The following is a 10604-nucleotide window of genomic DNA, read 5'->3' as shown; positions in this document are numbered from 1 at the left end:
GATGGTTAGATAACATCTTGACCAACACACAAGAACAATCTGAGTCACAAGAGCTAGAGTTAAAAGATGAAGAATTTAATCCAGAAAGAGATTTGGAGGAACTAGAAAGATTTCTAGCAGAGGGGTCAGATGAAGAACAAGCTGAATTGCAGGAACCAAGTTATGGTTTGACCATTACCACGACGTGGCCCCCTGTTCTTCCGGTTTGTGTTTCGAAGCATGGGGTGACGACTCCAACTTTTGAGAATGTTCTGAAGCACGATCCATTTTTCATTAGTATCCAACCGGTTCCAACCCTTATCAATTCTTGGGTTATATGAATTGAAGCTCGTTTGGCCAATTTTTGAAGCAAATAGCCAAATTTTACAAATTGGTCCACCAAAGAAGATATTCAATGCAACGGATGGATTGGCCTTGAGTTCATTGGAAGTTTATTAAGTTGAGAGTCCAGCTAAAGACTCGCACAAAAAGAAGCGCTTGCGGGAGGCAACCCGTCATTAGAGTTTTCTTTTCTTTTTCTTTCTAAAGTTCTAGTTTATTAGGGTAATTTAGGAATTTATTTTTGATGTTTGTTTTAAGACAATTGTGGACATGTTGAATTTGGCTATGTGGTTGGAATATTAGTGTTACTTTTAGTTTTCTTTTCAGGTATTGAAGCTAGGAAGCATGCTATTTAGGAAGGGTCAAGAGAGGAATGAGAGTCTTTATGAGTGATTATGGAGTCTTGTTCCTAGGATTGAGTCCGTACGAATCGAGAGTTTACTGAAGTGTTGCTGCTTAGGAAGTTCACGGGAGAGTACATTTATGTTTCCATGTCAACACTAGCGTAAAGAGAGACAACGGTTCATAAAACTCTGGAAATATAAGCTCTACTCGCCGAGTGCACTAATACTACTCGGCGAGTACATCTGCTTTTGCACGAACTACTTTGCCAATCGAGTTCTACTCGCCGAGTTTGATCACCTACTCGCCGAGTAGCCTGCTGCAAGAGGAGTTTCTGATTTGTTCTGGCTAGTTTTTCTGCGCCATTCATACACTCTTTATGAATTACTACTGAGGATTGTGCAACAACCCTTTTTCCTTGGAGTTTTCGAGCTATCAACCACACGAGACGTATGACGCCCGTGCCATGGATGAGCTGTTCCCATGGTTAAAGTCACTAGAAGAAGGAGTTGAAGAAGAGAGTGTCAACCTAGCGACTGCCACCCCAGGGGAGTTTGTTCCAACTTTCTCTCTATTTGCATTTTTAGTTGTTATAATATGCAATGAGGGCATTGCATAAAATAAGTGTGGGGTAGGGGGTTAGTCACATCTTAGAACACTTAGAATCTTAATTTAGGCTAATTTTTAAAAAAAAATTTTGCATATAAAAAATGCTTAGGTCTTAAATTAGAAAATTTTGGTAAAAATTAGGATTCCATATTAGAATTGTGTTAATAATTGCATGAGAACCCAAATGTTTAGTTGAGTCTATATACGTTCTAGTGCATTTGTGGCTTCCTTATTTCAGTGAAATCATGAGACAAAAACACGACCTTGCTCAGCCTGAGGGATGCAATATCTTTAGCAGCCTAAACCTGAAATGTATCCAGGAAAGTTTTTATCATTAGCCAATAAAGGTTGAGATTGAGCGCCCCTGCTTAAGCATGTAGGGATTTGAGTGAAAAAAAATATATTGAGAAATACATGAAAAAAAAAAGAATTGCTAGAAAAGTTATAGGAATTTTGGAGCAAATGAAGTGAAGATCTGAAGATCAAAATTCCAATAAATCCAAAAAGTTGAAGATACCAAAAAAATCCAAGAAGGTGGTGAATTCAAAGAAATCAAAGATCAAATTATCAAGAAAGTGAAGAATTCAAAGAATTCCATAGTGGTATCGAAAAGTTGTAATTCTAGAATATGTATGCTTGGGTTGCTCAATTAAAAACACCTTGAGGGTAAAGAGATTTTCTGAGGATGGATTCGGAGGGTTGCATAAAATGAGCATAGTTCGGGGTGAGTGGGCGAATGTTTATGAAGATTGTGAGTATTTGAAGTATGGGGGGTTTTTAGGAATTTTAGACACAAATGCATGCGTTGCGGTCTTGGCATAATGGCTGGGTTGGATTGGAGTTATTAATGTGATTTTAATGTGTTTAAAATTTAGTTTTGCTTGGGGGCAAGCAAAAGTCAAGTGTGGGGTATTTTGATATGTGCATAATTAGTTAATTATTTAACATATATTCTTAGTTATTTTTGATTAATTATGAGAATAATGTGGACAAAAGGTACTTAAAATGTTGTGAATTGTGTTTTCAGTCCAAAAGATGTGCTTGGAGGCAAAAAGGAGAAAAGGAAAGCAAGTGAAGATTAAAGAGTGAAAGAAGGAGTTCTACTCGGCGAGTAGATCGACCCTACTCGGCGAGTGCACGACGATATGCCAGAAGATAAATACGACTGCTAATTCAAGACGGATAAGTATGGACCTACTCGGCGAGTTGATTCTGCTACTCGCCGAGTACCCTCTGTTTTGGGATATCTATAAAAGACGAATCCTTATCCCATGGGAAGGCATTCCTGGCGATTTTTGAAGGATTAGCTGCGACTAAAAGGTTCAGAAGGCGCTAAGGAACCCTAAGCTTCAAGAGTTGGAAGAATTCAAGCAATTAGGTTAATTCTACCACTTAGACTTAGGAATTAAACATGTTTGCATTAATAAACTTTGTTTTTGTGTTTGTTTCTACTGCAACTATGAGATAAATTCGTTTTTGTTTCTGTTTGGGGAATACCAAAGAACTCCTATGGTTTAATTATTAATTTTTGCTTAATTGTCTATTGGTGATTTATTAAATTAAGTTTGTTAAAGAACCTTATGTATTAATCACTACTATTTTCTGTTAATTGGAAGGCAATTAGGTTGCATGAACATCACTTAATTGTTAACCTCATATGTCTATGTGAATGCTAAAACATATGCTTAGAAGTAATGATTATGAAACTAAGATTAATAAGAAAATAGGAAGATTAATGTGTGAGCTTGTTTGAGAAACCATCAACAAGAGGTTAATTGAATTAATAACTTAATTAACCATTACAAATCTTATTTAATCCAAATACTCTGTCACATAACTCTGGTTACCTACTCAAGGTAAAGTATAATGAGAAGACTCACCTCGTGTATCTCGCTAACTCGCAAATCCCGGAAATCACTCGTGCTCGATCCCCCGAGCTATAATCCTCCTATAACACAATATATCTCTAACTAACACTTTCACAACTAAGGCTGACTACCCCTATCAAGTCAACACTGGTCAACGGTCAATTTTGACCGGACTCGGCGAGTGCACTAGAGCGACTCGGCGAGTCTATACGTGTTCACTGACTCCTTAGGATCCTCTCTTGACACGTCGAGTATTTCCCTAACTCGACGAGTTCCACTTGGCATGAATCGCAGGGCCACCACGACTCAACTCGCCAAGTCTCAAGAACAACTCGGCGAGTTCAGGCTCGACTCAGCCCCCATAATGACTCTCCCTGACTCACTGGGTCAACCCCCAACCCGGCGAGTCCACTCGCTGAACACTTTACGTGAAACCCCGTCCCTACTCGCCGAGTCTCAAGAACAACTCGGCGAGTTCATGCCATGCACAAACTCTATTGACCTTCTGAGGTCAGATCTGCTTTCCCAAACCATAGATCTAGCCTCCCCAAGCATGAATGTCACGTAAAGTTTGGAACTTGATGCTTGCGTAACCCTCACAAGGCATCAAAAGATGATTTGGTCCCAAAAATGACCACATAGGTCTAATAACCCCATAATATCCCAAAAAGCCCCAAGGGTTAAGGTCTCTGGACCTCTTTGAGTCCAGATCCAAGGCACAAACTCGAAGAGGGACCAATTGCTTCACATAATCATTCCTCAAAGGGGTTATAAAACCCTAACTCTAAAGATCAACCCTAAAGCTGAAGGAGATTCAAACCATTACCTCAAAATGAAGCCTCTGGACTCTGGATCTGCTAGAATCTCACCTCCTCCTTGCTCTTGCCACCTTCTTCTTGCTAAACAAGGAATACAAAGGCTCAAAAGTGACTTCTTCTCTCCAAAATGAATTAGCTCTCTTAGAGTTCTCTCTAAGGGCTGGTAGCCGCAATGGGAGGCTATAAGTGCCCTTAAATAGGCTCCAAACCCGGGGATTTAGGGTTTCATTAAACAACGTGGACTCGCTGAGTCCAGGCACGAACCCGCGTCCAAAACCGCGATCCTACTCGGCGAGTTTGAGCTCCAACTCGCCGAGTCCCCTCACAAAACACCAAAAATATAAGAATGAATAATACCTGGGAATCCGGGCTGTTACAATCAGCTTATAGCTTTTTGACACCGAATAAGCTTAGCCAAACACTTTTTTTAAAAATTCCGTTTTGATGCCGCTATAAATTAAAAAGTTAAAGAGTAAACTACACGAATGGTCCCTATGGTTTTGGGTAATTTGCACGCTTGGTCCCTAGCTTATTTTTTTTTACTCGGAAGGTCTCTACTGTTTGTTTTTGTTACACGCTTGGTCCTTACAATTTGTTTTTGTTATGCGCTTGGTCCTTATCTTACCTAAAAAGACTATTATTTAAATATGGAAAAATGGTGAGGTAGGAAAGGTAAGGTGAGGGGGTGGGGTTGGGGTGTGTGCTTATTTAAAGAAATTAGAAAATCAAGGGCAAAATAGTCTTTTTAGGTAAGAAAGGGACCAAGCGCGTAACAAAAACAAACAGTAGGGACCTTCCGAGTTAAAAAATTAAGTTAGGGATCAAACGTGCAAATTACCCTAAACCATAGGGACCATTCATGTAATTTACTCAAAGTTAAAAGTTATTTTAGACTAGTTGTGAGACTCGTATATTATACGGGTTGATTAAAACAAAATGTTAAATAAAAAAGATTAAATGGAAAGTTTAGTTGAATTTGAAATATGAAATAAATGAAAATTATGAGAAAAAAACATGCAAAAAATAAATTAATTAAAATTATGTGTTTGGTTGTTAGACTCGTGTACTAAACGGGTTAATTCTAACAAAATGTTAAACACAAAGGTTTAAACTGTAAATTTATTTGAAATTTAAAATTTAAAATTTGAAATTAATAGTCATTATGGTAGCTTTGATTTATGGAAACTAAATTAATGATATATTGGAAATTAAAAATGAAGTAAATGACAAGCAGAAAATAAATATATCTCATAATTATGATAAAATGACATGTGACCAATTGAATGAAAGAATGACATATGGCAAAATCATTCTTATTTAATGGGGTAGATAAGCTTTGCCAAAAACCCTCTTAGATTAAACCTTGAAATGAGAATGGAGGAAGACGAAAGGAGAGAAGCAACAATCGCATCAGCTGCATGTTTGAACCCTAAATTCAATCCCTCCTTTGTTGTTGCCCAAGGTTGCCTTTCCAAATTTATTACTAAATACAACAGTCATAAGACACACTAATGTGACATGTAATTCTGACATTTGATCTTGGTGTAAGATATGGATTATAGATATGAAGTAAGCGACGTTTGTAAGTTCTCAACTTGATTCCTAGCTGCCATCAGAGAAAAAAACCATTAGACTGCCTTAGGGACTGATGATATATGGTCCATTAGCATGGCCTAGACTACTCTAGCGCGCCAGCTTGGCCTAGCACGCTCCTGCTAGCCCTTCATGGCGTTCCCTTGCCAGCCTTGTCTGGCTCTCCCTTGCCAGCCGTGCTGGGGACTCTCTTGTCAGCTCGGCCAGGCGCTCCCCTGCCAGCCTTTCCTGGTGCGCTCCCGCTAGCCTTGCCTGGGGCGTGCCCGCCAAGCCTCGCCCGGCACCTCCAGACGGCCTTGCCCAACTCCTTGCTAGTTGGGACTGAATTGGGCGGGCCTAAGGCCTGACCTAATTCTCCTTGACCTAGTTGTCCACTATAAATAGAATAGTGCCTCCATTATGAAGGAGGACCTTTCCCCTAGACCTTTCCGAAGGACTCTTCCCCAAGTGGTTCAGCCGCCACTAGACCTCTCCCCATCTCAGCCGCCACACTATACTCCAGTCGGGTGGCTCAACCGCCACCCGCCATCGTCAGCCACCATACACCATCACCAGCACCAAGATGGTTCTCTCCAGCTATAGAGGACCATTTCAGATCTACTAGATGATCTAACTTGATCGTCGGAGTCCGCTCCCGGGGCACAGTCCATGGGGCGGATCTAACGTATCTCTCTGATTATGACCTCGCAGATCTGTCTCCGGCGTAGAAGCATCTCATCAGAGCAGGTGGTCGGAACCGATGTCGCATCAGGGACCATAACCGGGAGTAGGCTAGATCCGACGATCAAGTTAGAACGATGTGTATGAGGAGATGGTCAAGGCTTGGACCATCCCATTTTAGGATCAACTAGTTAGTGGCTAGGTTGTATGCGCTTAAATGACTAGGTTGTATGCGCTTTAGAGGTCTGGGAGCACAACCTAGCCCATAACTAGTTGGCCCTGAACTGGGTTGGCCAAAGCATAATCTAATTGTCTATTGACTAGATCTATAAATAGATCACCTCCTCCTCTATAAGGAGGATCTCTCATTCTCATACACAAGCCTCCATTGTATACATACACCTTTCCCATCAAAATATTTCTCCATAGAGGAGAAACCATCTCCCATACACATCGATCTGACTTGACTGTTGGAGCATGCTTTCAGACACAATCCCTAAGACAGTTCTAACAATTTTGTTCTTTGATGGAAGGTAGAAATCAAGTCAGGAACCCGCTTATGACACCTACTCCAGACCTGACACCAAGACTCGATAACCCAATTCTTTGTCACATCAGTGGATCTTATGATTACTTGCACTTAACATAAAGAACCCAATATTACAAAAACGGGTAAGGAACTTTGGATTGTTCATAATAAGGTAATATCATATGTAATTACCAGTCATATTATTCTATTTTGAACAGGCCAAACAAAATTAATAGTCAAATATATACAAAAAAAACATGGTTATCAAGACCAAAGTTTTAGTTAACCAAAAAAAATATCGATTATTGCTACGGGTGTTGTTATTAGCACCTAAAACCACCTTCATGACTATAATTAACCTACCTTCATGACTATAATTAACCTAATGACATGACTTGTTTTTTTTCAATTTCCATTTTCATTATTAAGGGGGTGTTTGGATAGGACAAAAATAGGCTGCTTATTGCTTAATCCCACCGTAATAATCAAATTTAAGTGTTTGGATAGGAGTCTTTAAAAATTAGTTTATTGCGGTAGGAATAAACTAATTAAGCTGATTTTAATAAGCAAGGGGGGAATGCTTATTACTTATTGCTTATTGTGTAACGCCCGGGTTTCAGGGCTAAGCATTTTTAGACAATGTAATAGTCTAGGTCAACTATTGTAACTCTTTTTGAAGTAATAAAGATGAAATATTTGAGTATTATGTGAATTATGTGAATTTTTATGCTTATTATGTATTTATAAATATTTAATAAATAAAAGATAAAAATAAGCATCAAAATTAAAGTGTGAGATAAGCCCGATATCTTTACATAAAGTTGTAGTGGTCGAAACAAGGATTCCGGGGAAATAAAGAACGCCGAAATCCGAGTTATAACGAAGAAGTTATGACCTGTCAAAGTTTTACAGCAAAACCTGCACGACACCGGGAGACGTAAATAGTGAATTTATGATGGAGGAATTTTTAGCCTTAGTGATCTAAACAAAAGTTGTAGTATATGTTAAACCGAGAACATCCATAAAAAGAACACCCAAATCTGACTTCGTATGAGGAAGTTATGATTTTTCTAAGATTCGGCTTAGCAGTGCACGACCCGAAACTCGAATTTTAGTTCGAGCGGTTTTTGGCTTATGCGACCTAAATGAGAGTTAAAGATCTCATTAATAGGAACTCAACGGTAAAAAGACAGACGAAAACGGATTCCGTATTAAGGAGTTATGAATTCTTCGTAGTCATTTAACAGTCTAATCTCCTCGTACTGTTAAATTTAAGATCGGTCGAGAATTAGCTGACGGAGTCTAAATTAAAGTTGTATATCTTGTTTTTACCTACGCGTGGATATAAAAAGCATCGAAAACGGAGTTCGTATGCGAAAGTTATGAATTTTTGAAAATCGGCTGATTTCCACCTTGTGTGCGATGCCATGTGTCAGCACCAGGTTGCGCCTGGCCGTAGCCAGCCTGGCTCACGACGTGAATATTAAAAATTCATGATGTGAACCTTCCTCCAGCCCCTATAAATAAGTGGTAAGGCCTCCATTCATTCCTCACACCTCCCCTCACTTCCCCCTCTCTCTAGAACTTTTCTCTAGCCCCGAAACCCCCCGAAAAGCCTAGGGAATCTCCCTAGCACAAGGCGGAAGCCCCGGAGCGCCCGATGACTCTGAGAAGAAGAGCCTTTCGGCTCGGGAACGCTGCTACAGCGGAGCCCGGTTTTCTTTGAAACCCTCTGTATGTGAGCTACGCCTACGCTATTTTAAATATAGCTTTTAAATAATTATAGTAATGTTATTAGGCCCCTTAAAATAATTATTTGGGTTATTATTATGATTTATATAGAGCGTTGTTTATCGCTTATATAATAATAATAGATAGACTATTAATTAGTCGCGGTTAACGTTAGACTAAACCCTAGTGATATTGATACTAGGTTTTTTTTTAGGGAAAATTGTTCTGAGATAACGAAGTGCTGTCCGAGTACCGAGTCACCACCTAATCAGGTGAGTGCATAGTTACTTTCAGCTTACACATAGTTATGAAGTATTTTATATAAATTACGTGCTATGTGTGCATATTATCTGAATACTTGCTATCTATGCTAGATGAACGTTTTTATACATGTTTTCAATGATTTAAACTGTATATGTATTTTATATCTATGAAAATGTTGGGGTAAAACATGGGTAGATGTAATAGGTGTTGTGTGATAAAATGATGAAAGGCATCGATGTTGATGCTGTTGATTCTATCATCTAGCGGAGTATGGATGACGACCACAGACTCTTCTAGACAGTCCAGTGGAACACTAGCAGGCTCGCAACCTATAAGTGTTTGTGAACGATGTGCTCACCGGTGTACTCCATCCCCCACATGGTTGCCTTTAGGACATTTATTGCTGAGGAATCCCCTTAGCAGTAGTGTCCATCCCGATGAGATCCTTAGGCTAGGTCCCTTATGATAGGTGTTTAGGGACGTAAAGTGAGGATAACGGGAACAAGTAATCGGGTTATTGTTGATTGATGAAATTAATAAACTTATTTATTGTGGGTTGAAACCCTATGTGCTCACCAGGCTCCTAAGCCTGACCCACTCAGTTTCTTGTATTACATGTAGTGGCGCATGAGCATAGATGTGATGTTTTGGATGAGGGATTACGGATATAGGCCTGTAGATATGAAATAATGTAGTAAGGCTTATATTGCACTGTTTATGCTTTTGATCTGTAACGAACATGACATCACAAGTCTTTTAATGAAATACATTTCTTTGGAAATGCTTTTGATAAATCTTTATCATATTTTGTTTTGGGACAAATTCCGCAACACTTTTATTTAAAATGTTACTCTGATTTTTAAACAAAACATAAACAAAATCGGTCTTTTCTGGCCGTGAAAAATGGGGATGTCACATATTGCTTATTGATCATTTAATCATATAAGTTGTTTTATTTGCCAAACACTTCAAATGCTTATTGTTTATTGCTTATTCTCACCGCAATAAGCTAATCCAAACACATTTTAAAAAAAATATTTATTACCATCACAATAAGAAAATAAGCAATAAGCTAATAAACTAAAAACTATTTATCCAAACACCCCCTAATAACTAAATTTCTATTTTAGATGCACCTTAACTAGATAATTGACTGTAAACACTTCTTGAAATATTACATATTTAGTCATTTTATTTACATTTATATTTGATTCCTAATTTTTTATTTATAAAATTACTCTTACATCTTTATTATTATTATTATTATTATTATTATTATTGTTATTATTATTATTATACACACACATTGTTTATGATACGACGAATAATCGACGAACATAGTTATATTATTATAATGAGTAGCGAAGACTCTATTTATACAAGAAGTATTTTGAGATTATTCAGATTTGGTTATTATAAAAAACAATAATTTTGAAAAAAATATAATATATATATATATATATATATATATATATATATATATATATATATATTATTCGTGTTCGTTTGCTTATTTAAATGAACAAAAATCATATTTAGATTTGTTTATTTATTAAATAAACAAAAAATTATTGAGTTTTTATCAAAACTTATAAACATTTGGATATATGTTGGGTTTGTTTACTATTATAGTTACATTTTAGTAATAACCTTAAATTTAAAAATACAAATGTTAAATATATATATCGGATTGAAATCGCACCGCACTGAAAACTTTTGTTTTTGCAAAGCTAGAAGCCGCAGCGTAGGTTAAAAATATATATCATATTTAGATTTGTTCCTAACCCGCATACTATTCAAACACTAGTTATGTGGTCTGATTCTATTAGGTTAATTGGAAGTCAACGAAATGCGTTAGAGACTGTGTTG

The sequence above is a fragment of the Lactuca serriola genome, chromosome 2, assembly GCF_051521515.1.
Source record: "Lactuca serriola cultivar US96UC23 chromosome 2, Lser_US96UC23_V15, whole genome shotgun sequence".
In the NCBI taxonomy this organism is placed as follows: Eukaryota; Viridiplantae; Streptophyta; class Magnoliopsida; order Asterales; family Asteraceae; genus Lactuca; species Lactuca serriola.
This window is presented reverse-complemented; position numbering follows the sequence as displayed.